General features: G+C 43.2%; 1 long non-coding RNA gene across 4 annotated transcripts; it reads right to left on the reverse strand.

Annotated features, from left to right (window-relative positions):
- Nucleotides 1-5,181: 5,181 nt before the first annotated feature.
- On the reverse strand, nt 5,182-16,239 carry LOC118409792. Of its 4 annotated transcripts, XR_004830485.1 has the most exons (4): nt 16,120-16,239; nt 15,648-15,843; nt 8,026-8,094; nt 5,182-5,227 (listed from the first exon to the last, which is right to left on the reverse strand). It is a non-coding gene; the product is annotated as an uncharacterized LOC118409792 (long non-coding RNA). The 4 variants fall into 4 exon arrangements; XR_004830484.1 differs by having other exon boundaries at nt 15,648-16,221; XR_004830486.1 differs by lacking the exons at nt 15,648-15,843; nt 16,120-16,239 and adding an exon at nt 13,470-13,726.
- Nucleotides 16,240-16,738: the final 499 nt, after the last annotated feature.

Here is a 16,738-nt window from a genome sequence, read left to right on the forward strand (position 1 = left end):
TGATAAACCAATCAGAGCGCTTATTTGCAGTCACATGATCAGAACAGTGGTATAAAATCAAAAGAAAAGATTCATCGGATAAATCATGCCATGAAAAGCTGAAAACTTGACTACTAACCATGTTTTTTTTGTGTTACATAAGGCCACACCAATTTAATGTCTTGGTTCACGGATTCGCTCGCTCCTATTTTTTGGAAAAAAAAATAAAAATAAAAATTACCACTCAGCAAATTTTCACCATTAATTAAACCATTCACCAGCTTCCTGGTGTAGCAAATTGGCCTTTATATCATAAGCTCCTTAAAGTGTGGGTACAGGTGCTGTTACTGTACAATAATAGTGTTTTTGAACTTTTTTCAAGCTGAAAACTTTTTTTCTTTATGTTTTGGATTAGCTGTTACCTTTACCCCAACCATTTTACAATTTTTATTTTTATTTCGCCCTCTCGCTCCATATTTTTTATGAAAAAATCCGTGAACCAAGAAATTAAATTGGTGTGGCCTAAGTTCACCAGACTTTTTGCAATTTTTTTTTCTTTTTTTTTTCGACTGACCGCCTCAATATTTTTCGGAAAAAATCTGAGAACCAAGAATTGGAGTGGCCTTATCATCATTTAAGTTTGCAAAAAAGTTCTCTCATACAAAGTATATTCATTTCAGTAATTTTAATAGTTATATAAGGCAATTTTACTTGGATGTTCTATTTGAATAGAACCTCCTTGGATATTCTGAATTCCCAAAGCTATGATATTCTTGAATAATATTTACAATGTCCCACAAAATCATGACAGAAAATCTTTTATGAAAAGTCTTTATTATGAAAATAAAGAAGTTGCATCTATTGTGCAAGTTTGGTAAGAAAGTTGCATTTTACATACACTGTACATATATAAGGGTCAGTAGAGTGTCTAACCTATGGCAAAGCTTTTCACAGCTATCTTTTACATATTAACAGCATCTCTCTACAGTTACTTGATCTCATATAATTATATTTCAGCCATACCATAGGTAAGGTGAAATATATTGTATTCGTAATGTTTCTTCTCCTGTCAAATCTTCAAAACACGTTATCTCCCTCGTTCCTGGACCGAATGACCTGAAATTTGGCACAAAGGTAGAGTGGGTCAATACCCCCAGACGTTTATTAATTTTTTTTTCATATCTGCCTTTAAAATGATTTTATTGAGGTTTTTGACAATCTTTATGCATATTTTGGCTCCCTGTACCCTGTTATTACAGCCGAATGACCTGAAATTTGGTACAGAGATGCTTTGATCATATGCCCACACAGACTTGATAACAGTTTTGGCATAAGGTACAACAAAATGCTTAATTTTGTGATTTTTGGCTTTTTTTTTTACAAAAAGGGACATTTTAGGCTCCTGTACCCTCGTTTTACAACCAAATGACCTAAACTTTCTTACAGGAGTGCCCCCCACATATACGCACATGGATCCAATAACAATTTGGGAATACAGTACAACAAAATGCTTAATTTTACGATTTTTAGGCCATTTTCTGACAAAAATAGGACATTTTTGGCTCCTGTACCCTCGTTTTACAACCAAATGACCTGAAATTTGGTAAAGGGGTGCTCTAGATATTTATTCAAATGATCCATACATAATTTTTGGAATAAACCACTTCAAAATGATATATTTTGGGATTTTTTGGTCATTTTCCAATGGCCAGAGGTCAATGACCTCAAGGTCGTTGACCCCCACCTGCAGACTTCACATGTCTATAAAACTTAATTAAAAACTTATTTGGCAACCATTCGTGTAGGCTGATTCAATATTCTGTGTAGGTTACGACAGCCAATCAGCGAGCCTGTTATCTGGAAGAGTCCATTCCTGCACGGAGGGATTAATTTTTTTTAAATTCATCTTTGGAATAGTGGTTATGTAAAGTCTTTCATTGGGAGTGTTTTTGGACTGGTCTATTTTGCAATTTTACAATTTTACATGGGATATGCTGGAATAGTCCATTCTTGCACAGAGGGGGGCATTTTTACCCCCCAAAAAATCATTTTTGGACTTCCATGATTATGTCAAATTCCTATTTTAGCGGATATATTTTTCCACTGGTTTACTTTACATAGGGTATCACAGGAAGAATCCATTCTTGGACGGAGGGGGACTTTTTCAAGTTCAGTTTTGGATGGGTGATGATTCAAAATTCCATTTTTAGCAAAAGTGTTTTTAGATTGGTCTATTTTACCCTTTCATGCACGGGGGACCTCTTTTGCTAAGTTCAATTTTGGACTGGGTTTCTTATTCAAAGGCCATGTTTTCAGCGGGAGTATTTCTGGACAAATTCCAATGGGGTGCACTGAAAGAGTCCATTCTTGCGCGGGGTAATTTCTTTTTTGGGCAAAACTGTGCTTAGTAAAAGTGATTTTTAAGCAGAAGTGTTCCTTCTCACACATGGATGATTTTGGAACTGCCTATTGTTGCATGGGAGGGAGATGGCTGAAATATGCTGTATTTGCTCTCAAGCAAATGTCGGCCTTTCTAGTTTTCAAATGACTTTGTACAGTATTTGATACATTTGGCATAGAAGCCTATACATGCCTCTGTCTGTACAAACTACAAACAGCTAAAAAAAGACTGTAAGTGACACTTTCATATCATGTTTACACAAAAACTATGATTTTTTTCATCCAACAGGGGCCAACTCGTAAATTCTCCAACACACAGTTGTACAAGATTTTTTGTCTGAAATAAAATAACATCATTGCGTTGCTAGTCATATCACTAATGGGTAGGGCTGGGTACCGGTACAGAAAATTCAGGTACAGGTCCGGTTCAGGTCCAAAGGATCAGGTCCAGGTCCGGACCTGAACCTGGACCTGATGCAGTATGACTCATATCAATGGTCCATTTCACTACAAAGAGATCTATTTGGTGGAGTATTAGACTTACACTGGCGTTTTAAAATCCTTCAACGCTAACTGCACCTGTACGATTGGCTGTAAAACGTGGTAGAAATTACTATAAACTCTATTCTACTTCACTCTTGTTATTTTCTTCCACCTGCAAGCGCCAAAACGTGTGAATGCCTGATAAAATAATCTGTTAATTTTCTAATCGGTCCAACATCCGGTCCACCTAATTTTTTCAGGTCCGGTTTTTCTGGACCGGTCCAATAAGAAAAACCGGTTTTGTACCGGTACACTGTACCGATACCCAGCCCTACTAATGGGTATGTTGCATTGAGTTGTGTACATTCTTTTGTCATTGTGTTGCATTGCATGTGTGGTACATGTTTTGTTATCTAATTTGTGACTGACTGGTACATTGTGACTTCCTAAGCAAGACATGGCATGCTTTGACTTGAACAATAGACAGATCCTATAGCCCATCCAACCTCAATTGTACCATGTCATGTAAACAATACAAAAACTTTAACAAGGTGTTGGTCTCTTATAATTTGGATGAAATATATTTTTGATGGCCTAGATCAGTCAATTTTGAGTTTCGTTCACAATGACCAGTGAGTCAATATTACACCATTCTTTAGATCTGACCTTCAAAAATCACATCTCTATGGAAATCCAATCTTCACCTTAACCCTTAAACTGCCAAACCCGGATATATACGGTGCACATATACATGCCCTGTGTGCCGCTCCCGGTTATATCCGGGATAGCGTATTCCCCCGAAGTAGCAGCTTTGCGGGCGTGTAGCTCACAAACCCCGGAAGTTTAAGGGACTTTGGCCTTGTTCGGGGGGTTCTTTTTGGAGGTCAGCGGCCAACCCTGGCACTGATAGCAATTGTATAGGGCTGAAACTCTGGCAGTTTAAGGGTTAAAATCAACTCAAAACACTCATCAATGAGACTTCCATATACATGTACATGTAGTTAGGCACTAGATCTAGAACTTCATTCTTTGTGTATTTGCACTTATCCACACATATTGAACATAGCCCAATGGCTTCTTATTACAACATTGCAATAAGTGAATTATTCAACACTTTGTTACTAGCCTGAGTATCATCCTCTGTAGTGACCGCTGGCTCTCTACTTTTGCTTGCTATTAAACCACGGAAGCAAAAGTAGAGAGCCAGCGGTCACTACGGAGGATGATACTCAGGCTACTTTGTTACATTCTGTAAACAAAACAAATGTGATACAAATTTGCAATAAAAACAAAAACTCTGATTCAGAGAGCTAAAGCCATGATTAATAGCACTGATGGACAAAAATCATCAATTCACTACTTTTGTAATATGCATACAGTATGTCATCTGATCATTTTCATCTATCTTTCATCTATAAGATATAAGAATCATACTCTACTACAGACAATTGTCTCTTCCCTGTGTATGAACAAATATATCGTATATTGAAATTCTGAATATCATTGAACAGTTGCATAAAATTGATAACTTATGAACTATCACAAAAACATACAGTGGCATACGTGTATACAGGGTTATTCAATGGCGATTAGCTTAAGTTAACATGTTGGACTACAACTGAATCATCTATTATGTCACATACATGTTTTAACCCAGTAAAGCAAAGCCCTTTCAGTTTGGAGTTAGAACCAGAGGCACATAAGTTGGAAGAGTTACTGGCTAAACATGACTTACAAAGTGTGTAATGTTAACATTTGTAAATATGAAATGCACAACATTAATACCCTGGGGGCCATCCTAGATCGGGCAGGCTAGGACAGTTAATCGGTAGCCCAAGACAATTAGGCCCGCCGAGCTCCTATTAGCGCCCTGGGGAGTTTAAGCCCGATTAGGTCCACCTGCCCTGGGAAAGGGTAGCAATAACTCCTCCGGGCTTAAACTCCCCCAGAGCGCTAATGTGAGGTTGGCGGGCTGACTGCCTTGGCTCCCCGAACAAAACTCGCGAACAAATCTTGCTAGCTAACCGGTCCTGTCTGGCTCCCAGGGTAAACATTACAGTGTGGTAATAAGAGCCTGGCTAGACTCATCACAGTTTTTAGACTGTCCTACAATTGAATATTTATCGTCCATCTATACTTTGCTATCTTCTATGCCTTCCTCGTCTACATCTGTCACAGTGAAACGAAACTCTTGTCTTGTCGCGCCCTCGTCGCTACTGTCCGACATAAGGCGGTTGTCCTCCTCCTAAGAAGAAGATTCAGTACGATCTAAGTCTGACATGCGAATGTCGGCGGATGTTTTCCTCTTTTGAGTTTTCGATGCTTCCATCACGTCCTCCTGAGTACCTTCAATCGCTTTCCGAACCTGCACGTTTGCGAGGAGACAACACAACACGGAAAGCAGGGCAGTTAGTACGTGATTGTGATTGGAAATGGTAGTACCATGACCATGTCTTATCTTCAAATCACAACAGTGGAACTGTCGAACATTGGCGGAACCATATCAACAGTGAAGAACTCAGTACTTGCAATCTGTAATCACCTTTCGAGGGTCTAATCCTTTTCTAAGATGGACCTACTAGTATATATAGACCTGAAGATTTATAGATGGATTTTGTCTTTGGATACACATCATCTTCCCCCTGGGTTTTCCTCCATTGGTGAACTTTTATTTCTAGTCTACGAATACTTGAGGGCAGTCATTTCTATTGAGCAAGTTTTTTGGTCTCAAACACTGGGTGTATGTAAATAAGATATTGTGGAACAAAAAAATTATAATTGGGTTGATAGATTTGGTACCTCAAATAAGTCTGAAAGAAGTGGTACATAATTTATACAAAATAATGTAGCTGCAATACAATTAAGTGGCAGATTAAGATTAGTAAAAAAGGCAAACATTTTAATTGAAGATCTGTGTGTGTTTTCATGATCATCTATCTACCTTGTATTGTGTGAAGATGAAGCAAGAAACACAATTCTTTAAGTAAAAAAAATTCCTGAGGCGTCGACTGTTGTACATGCCTCTATTTCACTTCCTGTACTATTCTACTTGAAACTTCGACTTTCGCACTCTTTCTTTATCCTTGTGTTCTACATTTCTATCTGAGACCGGTGGGATCTATCTTCACTTTTCCACAACAGTCTCTACTTGTAACTTCGACTTTCGCACTCTTTCTTTATCCTTGTGTTCTACATTTCTATCTGAGACCGGTGGGATCTATCTTCACTTTTCCGCAACACTCTACTTGAGACTTCGACTTTCGCACTCTTTCTTTATCCTTGTTTTCTACATTTCTATCTAAGACCGGTGGGATCTATCTTCGTTTTCCGCACCACTCTTTTACTAGCTACCGGTGTACTCTACTACACTACCAAAGTCGCTACGCACGCTATTTCATCAACTTCTAGAGTTCATGTGTGTCTATCAGTTCCGTCTGTGGCTCATCGCCGCTTCTTCGGATTGAGAGGGCAGTCGTACCGCCAGTGGCCAACCTCACCACACGTAAAACATTTGTCGGTCTTGTGGGTGCGTGGCGGGCGTCCCGAGGACAGGCGTGGAGGTGGCCCCCATCCCTCGGCGCCCGTGCCACGTCCCCACGGGCGGTATGGCTGGGACAAAAACAGCTTCTACACAGCTTGATGATGAGATTGAAAAGAGTTGGGGATAGATAGCCCCGAGAAAGGAGATGGCCCAATGTTGTATGGTATAATAATTTAGCAAATTGTTGAGTAATTTTTTCGTCCGTAGTCAAGGGTCAGAGACTATTTAGCTTAATATTGCATGTTTGCCCAGACAGTTACATATTTAACGCTTGAAGTTCTAGAAGCTTCCAAATTGGGTCAACGACCTTGAGGTCATTGAGAGGACACCACACGATTTTGAGCTGAACATGTTTTCTCCTTCAGTTATAGTGTTAAGCACACACATCAAAAGTTCTCATGGTAAATATGCTGACACGAGACATCAATTTTGTGCATTGGTTGTCAAATGTGCAGTTACAAAAACATCATCAAAAGGCACCATACAATATTTATCAGAATGCTTACCTGCTGCAGATAGGGTACAGTACTACTTGGTTGAGAATTTTTCAATACTTTTAATATTACACCATAAACATAGATGTATGCGATGTATATATGGGTTGTATATATATATACATATATACAGTGGCCGCGCCCCCCCCAGAAAATATGTTGGGGGGGCGTCGCCCCCCAAAAAATCAAGCTGAAACCTTGTGTATTTTTTTGATGATGGAAATTTCATAAAATCAAGCTAGTCTAACAGCAAAATTTACCCCTGAAAATGCAAGAAATGGCGTTTCAGAGAGTCCCGATTTCAAAATTTCGCCAGACCTCCCTTGTGACGGCTGCGTCTTCGGCGCAGGACAATATGTTGCGGGAGCGTTGCTCTGAAAAATCTTTTAAACCAATAGAAATTGTACTATCGTACTTAGCTTAGTTTACAAGCAGAATGTGCCACTGAAATGCAGGAAATGACGTTTCAGACGGTCAAGATTTTAAAATTTTCTCCGGACCTCCCCAGCGATGACTTGCGTCTCCGGCCCTCACAACGACATGGTGAAAATTTGTGCGTGGTAGCTTAGGTCATCGCCCTCAAAGATCTTTTTCTTTGACAAAAATGGCATAAGATTTGGCATAGTCTGCAAGCCAAATTTGTCCCTCAAAATACAGAAAATGTCGTTTCAGAGGGTGCAGATTTCGAAATTTCCCAAGACCAACCTTGCGACAGCTCGCACCTTCGGCACTCGAAATCGTGAAAATATTTTGGGGGCATCGCCCTCGCTAAAACCATGTGTCTTTCTAACAGAATTGCCATCAAACTTAGCTTAGTCTGGCAGCAAAATTTTCCCGTCAAAACGCAGGAAATGCCGTTTTAGAGGGTCTAGATTTCAAATTTTCCCGGGGGAGCATGCCCCCGGACCCCCCTAGGGTGGTCGCGCCTCCGGCACAACGGGTAGCGCCTTTGGCGCTATGTAAGCGTGTACCGCAAAATTCTGTCAGTAAAAGTTCGCCCCCCCAGACGAAATTTCCTGCCGCCGCCTCTGATATATACAACTGTCAACATGTAATGTGTCACATGGCTTGAAAGTAGCTGTGGTCAGTTCAATGTCATGATCAATCAAAACCTAAGAACAAAATCACCTTGATGAAAAACTGCACATCTTTGGCTGTGACCTTCACCTTCTTTTTTGGGTTCTCTTCAAAAGAGACCTGTAAAAAATGAGAAACAAAAAAAATATATAATATTTGTTAGGCCACATCAATTTTATTTGTTGCTCCTTGGATTTTTTCAGAAAAAATGGACTGGCACGTTGAAAAAAACATAAAAATAAAATTCTGCAAAAAGGTTGGGATAGAGAGATCGAGGGGCTTACTCAACTTTTCGCGGTGGATTTAAGTTCACAGTAACACCATAGACTGCAGTCTAATACCATAATAGAAAAATGTTCGCGATGGTTTTAAGTTCGCGGTGAAGTGGTCACCGCGAAAACCGCGAACACTAATCCACCGCAAACATTTCTGCATTTACAGTATGTCTTGAATAATAAACACAGCGCCCCATTTTGTTCCAAACAGAGTTTCTCATCATCATCACATCTCAGTTGCATAGCTACCAAACACCGGGCATTGGGCAGTCTGTCCCAAAAGGTTCTCCACTTCTGACATAATCGTAATGTTTAAAAAAACAAAGCTTTGAATCACTCGGGAAAATTCACAAGTATCCGGCTTGGTGCAGAGCGTGTGCCGCGAAGATCAGTTGATAACACAAGAAAACTTTAAATTTTGTGCTTTCCATCATTGTTGACAGACAAACTCGTAAATATAGACATTTAGTCTGCAAAAGCCTTTTTGCGGACGGTGCTGACTTAAATGACAATTCCTAACACTCGCTGGTGGCGAGAGAGAAGCAACCGGTCAAACCTGGTTGGCCCCCGCACCCCCCCCCCCCCTACTGTTCTGGTCAGTTGCATTGTGATAGCGCTGACATTTGTTGTCCTTTTCCCCTGATTAACTATCAGTTATTGCTAGTAAAAGTAAAATGAAAAATATGTGAATTTAAATGTGTAATAAACTTTGAAAATAGAAGAAAATAGCATGCATTTTTAAATTGATTTACTTATCGCAAGGTAAAAAAAACCTACACCATTTTCGAATTGTACTGATTCCAGAAACCCCCCGGTTTGAAACATGGTGACTTCCAAATACGGTCATTTTCCTACATACGCCATTTTCTAGTACGTCAATTTCAAACTGGCCAGGTTCAAACTGGCCGATTTCAAAGTGGACGATTTCAAATACCTCAGTTCCAACTACACCCTTTTTAAAGGCGACAATAATGAAGCAAACAAGTTGTGGGACTTCTGCTATGGTTCCCATGCTAACGGCACACCGGGTTTTGTGGCAGGAAATAGCCTTTTGGGGAGGCCGCTCAGCTGCTTAATGCCTGCTGCTAGCTCCAGCAATGTAAACAACAGAGATAACCTTACACATGCATTGGAAATTCGTCAAAATGTCACAGTTTTCAGAACCCCAAAGACCCAGTAAGGTATCACTATCAGAAAACTGCCAGAGGTTTATCAAAACAAACAGCTGGGGGAATTGAAAATTACCTGCACCAGACAAAAATTTTACCTGCACCACTCTGAATTAAGGAAGTATTGGATCATACTAGAATTGTGCAGGAACCATTGATATATTTTTTTTTACGTTTGATAGGTGGTAACAGTTAATGCAGCTTATGATAATCCACATACACCTACATCATAGGACATTTATGCATAAAACCCAGTACATGGACCAGTGCAAATAGACACCAAAAATACCTGCACAAATCCAATTTTACCTGCACTAACTTGCATATTTATTTTTTTTTTACTTCTACATCTACATAGAATACCCCCAAATGACCCCGCGAGGGGCAAAAGTAGGGGGGGGAGCTGAGGCTCCCGGGTTAGGGCGGGCAGGCCGCCTGCCTGGCACGGAAGTGCTCAACGTTGGGAGCGCTTACAACCGTGCCAGGCAGGGCATTCCACTCGGGAATTGTGCGTGGGAAAAAAGAATGTTTGTAGATATCGGTGCGTGCAAATATGTGTTGATATTTGAAGTCGTGACTACCCCGGGTGCGCCCTTGGGCAGGCTTCAGAATACTGCTGGCGTCTATGTTAATATTATTGTTGACTACTTTATAGAAAAAGGTGAGGCGGGCGTTCCTCCTCCTTTCGGAGAGAGGGCGCCACTGCAGGTCTGAAAGCATTTGTGTCACGCTGCTAGTCTGCCGGTAGTCATTTAGGGTCACTCGGGCTGCCCTGCGCTGGACGGCCTCCACCGCCTGTATCCCTTTGTTGGTGTACGGGTCCCAGACGATGGCACTATATTCCAAGTGAGGCCGTACCAGCGCTTTGTAACAAGTGGCCTTGACCCTAGATGGACAATGGGTCAAGTTGCGCCGAATGACTCCTAGGACCTTACCAGCTTTGCTAGTGGCGTGGTTGATATGGGTGTCCCACCGCAAATCGTCGGACAGTTGTACTCCAAGATAGGGGTGGGACTTAACACCGGTAAGGGCTTCTCCACAGAGGGAGTACTGAGTTATGATGGGGTGCTTTTTACGGGTGATATGGAGGATGTGACATTTAAAGGGGTTGAACGACATGAGCCAACGATTTTGCCATTCTGTTAGCGCATCGAGGTCAGACTGCAGCCCTTGTGCGTCAGAAGGCTTGCTGATAGTTCGATAAATCAAGCAATCGTCAGCGAACAGTCGAACATGTGAGTCTACGGAATCGGGTAGGTCATTAATGTAGAGCAGGAATAGCAGAGGGCCTAACACAGTACCCTGCGGAACTCCAGAGGTGACCTTGACAGCTTTAGATGTTCCACCGTCAAAGACAACCCTCTGGGTTCTCTCCGTAAGGAAGGCCCTAAGCCAAGACTGAAGGAGGCCAGAAATACCATAGTGCTCGAGCTTGCTCAGCAGACGTTCATGTGGCACAGTATCGAATGCTTTGCTAAAGTCAAGCACCGCGGCATCGACCTGTTTGTTCTGGTCCATGTTCTTGGCCAGGTCTTGGAGGGTAAGCACCAGCTGGCTCTCGCAGGACAGACCCTTCCTGAAGCCGTGTTGCGCAGGGGACAGAATGCCATGAGCGTCTAGATGTTTCATCATGTGGCTGTGCACGATGTGTTCGAGCACTTTACCACAGACCGATGTCAGAGACACCGGCCTATAGTTTGATGGCAAGGTTCTGTCCCCCTTTTTGAAGATTGGAGCGATGTTAGCTGTTCTCCAATCTTCAGGAACATCTCCCGTGGATATTGACTGGGAGAATATGACCTGTAATATTGGCGCAATTTGTTCGGCTACATTCTTCAGGAGGCGAGGTGGTAATCCGTCTGGTCCTGTGGCCTTGCTGGGGTTAAGACAGGAGAGCTGTTTGGCTACCCCCTCCACTGTGATGTTAAGGGAGGGGATAGTTGGAGCTTTGGGTTCGCCAAGGGTAGGAACCTTATCCTCCCTGGTAAACACTGACTCAAACTGGGCCCCCAGTGCATCAGCCTTTTCTTTGGGGTCAGATGTTAGCACCCCCTGATGTCTTAGGGCGGACGCACCAGTAGAGTCTTGTCTGATGGATTTGACATAGCTCCAAAAGGCCTTGGGATTATCCTCGATGTTAGACTCCAGGTAATTGGAGACATAATCCCTATGGGCCTTCCTAACTCTCTGCTTAACGCCCTTCCTACACCTCTTGAACTTTGCCCAGGCTTCATTGGAGTTGGATCTCCTAGCCTTGGAAAAAAGTTCAGACCGCTTACGCATAGCTTTGCGAATCTGGGGAGTTATCCAAGGTTTGTTGGATTGTGGCCTCACTTTTTTCCTGGGGACATGCTTATTGGCAGCACCACTAACGGCTGCCTTAAACAGCTCCCAGTTTTCTGAGGCAGTGTTGTGCTGAGCCTGGTCTGCAAACTCTCGACTGTATGTTGCCATATCCTGCTAGAGTGCATCGATGTTAGCTTTCCTCCACAGGTATATGAGCCGATCTTTTGAGTTTGATGTTTGGGGCTTTACTTGAACATCAATCAGCGGGATGTCATGATCGCTGAGACCTGGTAAGATTTTGACTCTCTCCACTAAGGTGGAATTTGTGGTGAGAAACAGATCCAGGGTGTTCGAAGTTTGCCCCACAGTACGAGTTGGTTCACAGACCATTTGTTCCAGACCACAGTCATTGGCAAGGCTGATGTAATTGCTAGTGAGAGTGGATGGATTGGAAGCGGTGGTATTAGCTTCAGGGTTCCAGGTCGCATCAGGCAGGTTGAAGTCACCTGCTAGCTAGATGTGGGCATTGTTGTTATTAGCCCGCTTTTGCAGCACTGATCTTTCTAGTGCTACAAAATCATCATGACCAGCTGAGGGGGGGCGATAGTAGGCCCCTATGTAGATGGACTTACTGTTAGCCAGATGGACCCGGACCCAGGTCAACTCGCAGGGACAGTCCGGGTCTGGGTGGTGGGTTGCTATGATGTTGTTCTTTACAGCAACAAGCACACCCCCTCCCCGGCCAGCTCTGTCTCTCCTGAACACATTGTACGTGTCCGGAAAGATTTCGCTGCTGCCCACTGACGAGTCCAGCCACGTCTCAGTGCCAACAACAATGTCTGGTTGCACAGCTTCGCAAAATGCATGCAGTTCAGGTACCTTATTGCGGATAGATTGAAAGTTGATCACACAGGTCCTGACTGGTTTGGTATGTGTGCGGTCGCGAGGCGGTGGAGTAATACCATATCCGATAGGCGAAGACGTAGCGATAGGCGAGCCGATAGATCTTGCTGGACTAGAACAGGTGCTGGTGTTAAAAGAAGAGAAACAATTAGAAGTTTCGAATACTGTAGTGTTGAAGAGGCTGGAGCTGAAGTTAGGTAGGCCGCAGGAGCAGCAAATCCAGGACACGTTAGGGTTGTTGATGGTATTATAGACCGGTGTTGACATACCCATGCAGTCAGTATGGTACCAGACATCACATGAGTCGCAACAGATGGCATGCCGGCCGTCCACCTTTTCCCACCTGACGGCTCGATGGCATACGCCGCAGGGGTACTTCGGTGCCCTAGGTCCCGGATTTAACTCCACATCTCCAGCCAGAAGGATTATCAGGGTGAGGCTGAACAGAGTGAATTTAGGTCTGCAGTGGGGTGCTAGTTTACCATTAGAGTTAATAAAGATAGAGACTAATGTTAACTTCAGGGGGTGATTGGCACATGTGTTGTCCAGCAGGGGAGTTAACGGGAATGGACTGTTAAAGGATGGTTTAAGGGTGTGTGGTATACCTTCATGCCTGGGAGTGAAGGGAGAGGGATCATGGTGAGAGTTTACAATTAACACTAAGCAGTGGGCTGTTAGTAGAATGCTGCCCAAGATGGTTGAGAATGTAACGAAACATGTCATAATGCTTGACCTGCAGGGGTTCTCTCCTACTCAACAGGAGGAACGCCACGCTGGTGGGGGGCAAATTACATCGTAAATATGGGATATACAATATAGAGAACAGTACTATAGAATGTATATAAAAGTGGAACGGTCTCACCGGTCGGCAAAGGTGGCGTCGAGCACGCTCCGGGAGACGGGGGAGGGGGGCGCTAAGAAAATCTAAGAAAAAGAACTAAAAATGCGCCGCCCAAGAGCGTCCGGGGTCCAGAAAGTTCAGGCTGATGTTACGGCTGTTTGTAGATGTAAAGATGTGTGGATGGAGTGTGGAAACAAAACTAAAAAGAACTAAAAAGAGTGGAATGTGATGGAGCTCTAAAATCGGCCTCCCGCCCGCCCGGGATGACCTCTGACCTACTTAATGGTCACCACGTAACAAGGCCTGAAGGCCACTTCAAGGTTACGGGTTACATGATTGGAACTGTAACAGCATCTCTTCACCCTAGGTCAGAAACATCATGATTGAGACCAGCCCAATTGCTCACTATGAGTGAGGACTTAAACTGACCCAATAGGCGAAGCAGGGGTTACGAGGGCTGCTCGGGAAATTCCCTACCCCATTTTGGCCGGAATGGTTTGATCCGCTACATGTTCGCACATGCGGCGGGTTCTTTTACGTGCTTGGGGTGTTGCTCTCCCCGAACACGGGACCTCCATCAGAAGGCGGCCCTAGCCGAAGCTAGGTACTCATTTTCACCTGAGTAAAGTGAGGAAAGTCGTGTAAAGTGCCTTTCCCAAGGACACAAGATCGGTGACACGCAGCTGGATTCAAACCCGCAACCTCTCGGTCACGGGCCGTACGCAATACCACTGTGCTACGCGGTCCCACTAAAATCACCTACATCATAGGACATTTATGCATAAAACCCAGTACATGGACCAGTGCAAATAGATATGCAGTTGGTATTTCAAGCCCTGTAAACAGTGTACTTGATCAGGCATTCACACGTTTTGGCGCTTACCGGTCAAAGAAAATAACGAGAGAGTGACGTAGTGAAAACTTTATAATCATATCTACAAAGTTTTACAGTCACTTGTACAGAGGAAGCTAGCCTTGTAGGATTTTAAAATGCCAGTGTAATTTGAATACTCCACCAAACAGATTTCTTTTTAGTGAAATTGACGTATTGTTAATTCACAAGTTTTCACATACTGAATCAGGTCCAGGTTGACTGTCGGACGACTCGGACCATTACCAAGTCGGCCCAGTCAACTCGGCCCATCTGCCGGGTCAAGTCGTACCACCCCCCAGCCCCCGGTCGGCAAAAGTATCTACAAAGTATTTCGAGCAAAGGGCACCAAAATCATACTGATGATCAAAATTTGATGAAACAGTTGGGCAAACTAATTACACGTACAAGTTGAGCCATTTTTACATGTCACATATTATTTTCATGTCTTCGCACACATCACGTAATCAGAGGCAAACGAAGTGGCCCGCTGTTGGATTGGGATTTGGAGCGGCAAGATATGATGATGATCGTCACATGCGGTTGGCAAAAATAAAAAGTTTAATTAACGGCGAAGACTACTCTACAAAGCGAGCTTAGTTAACGGCAAAGACCACCAAAATCATACTGATGAACAAATGAAACGGTTGGGCAAACTATCTAAGTATTTACACGTAGTACAAGTTGAGGCATTTTTACATGTCTGTATCTGTATCTATATAGCCGGTATAAACTATAACCGCCGTTCGGCGTAACACACCAGCGTCTGCATCTGTATCTATATAGCCGGTATAACCGCCGTTCGGCATAACACGCCAGCTTCTGTCACATATTATTTTCGTGTCTTCGCACACATCGTCCCATACGGTCGGCAAAAATATCTACAAAGTATCTTTAGTTAACGGCAAAGACTACTCTACAAAGTGAGCTTAGTTAACGGCATGGGAATAGTCCGACCGTGGTACATGGGGATGGTCCGAGTTGACCAGGGGGTGGTCCGAGTTGACCAGATTTTCAATGGGCCGAGTTAGTAATGGTCCGAGTCGTCCTGATTCCGTCCAGGTTCAGGTTCGGACCTGATCCTCTGGACCTGAAACGGACATGGATCTGAATTTTCTGTACTGGTACCCACCCCTACTGTAGTCTGAAAATGGCTGAACAAAATTGATTTTGGGTAGACACAGCACAGATTTTCATTATGGCCTAAAGCAAAATACTTAGTGTGACAATCGTGTATCTTGCACATCGCAAGGAAAGTAATTTTACTCAGTATAATGTGGTGCAAAAATTAAGGGACATGTTATGCACAAATAAACAAAGTTCCTTACCCCATATTCAAGAGATTCTTCCATTTCGAGTATCTCTGCCTGGATCTCTCTGCCTCATAGTAGCCGACAGGGGGCCCTCGGAATATCTGGCAGAGACTTTTGCTCCCACCTCTAGGAGGATAGCTTCATCGTTCTGGGTTATGCCGCGCCGCCCCTTACGGGTCATCCATCCATCTATCCCTGAAGTAGATCCTAACTTTTTTGAAATACACAAACAGTCGTTTTTCATGTTATAGTTTGGTTTAAGTCTGCCCATGTACTCATACAAAGTCAGTAAAAGTACCCAGGACCAGGAGAGGTTTCCAACAGGCGTAAATAACCAAGATGGCGCAGCCGGCAACATGAAAATTTCTCGTGCGTCAGTTGAGTGCAATCCAAGGTAAAAAAAACTCAAAGTAAAGGTCTACACTCTATAGGAAATTTGATAAAACTCTTGGCAAAACTTTTGTGACTTGTAAGAACTTGTAATAACCTCCATAACATGACCGGCAACTCTTGCAAAATCTTTCATCCGCCCGGTGCTAGAGTATGGCTTGGGTTCGATGAAAGAGCTGGGCTGTCTACCAGGCCTGTCTACCTGGCCTGGCTATCACGTCAGGCTACTCAGATCCCCCCATTAATAGCCCCATCATATGGCACTCAGCTGATTGACAGGCATAGTAATTGTGTGGTTTGGAGATGTCCCTAATCGGCCGGCTGACTCCCCTAGCGTAGTATTTACTCTATTTGACCAATTTCTACAATTAGACCACCAAACCACGAAGCCTGGTAGAGGCTAGTCCAATGTAGCTCGAAGGGGGAAATGGTCGGAAGACACAAAATCATAAAGTACACACATTTCAGAAATACACTGGTGCACAGAATCAGAGCAAACACAATGGTCTAACCACGATGTAGATCTCTGCGCGTCGCTGAGGTAACTAAAGGTGTCCTCAGGAAGCATCTCTATGTCACTCATATGTAGGTTGCCATCAAGACAAAAATTATACAATAGAGGAGCAAACGTTCCGTCTGGCCGTGTATGAAGTCACCCATAATTAGTACATTAGGTATGCCAGACTCATCTATGAAGGATTCTATTTTACCAAGTT

This window comes from Branchiostoma floridae, chromosome 2 (assembly GCF_000003815.2).
Source record: "Branchiostoma floridae strain S238N-H82 chromosome 2, Bfl_VNyyK, whole genome shotgun sequence".
Lineage (NCBI taxonomy): Eukaryota > Metazoa > Chordata > Leptocardii > Amphioxiformes > Branchiostomatidae > Branchiostoma > Branchiostoma floridae.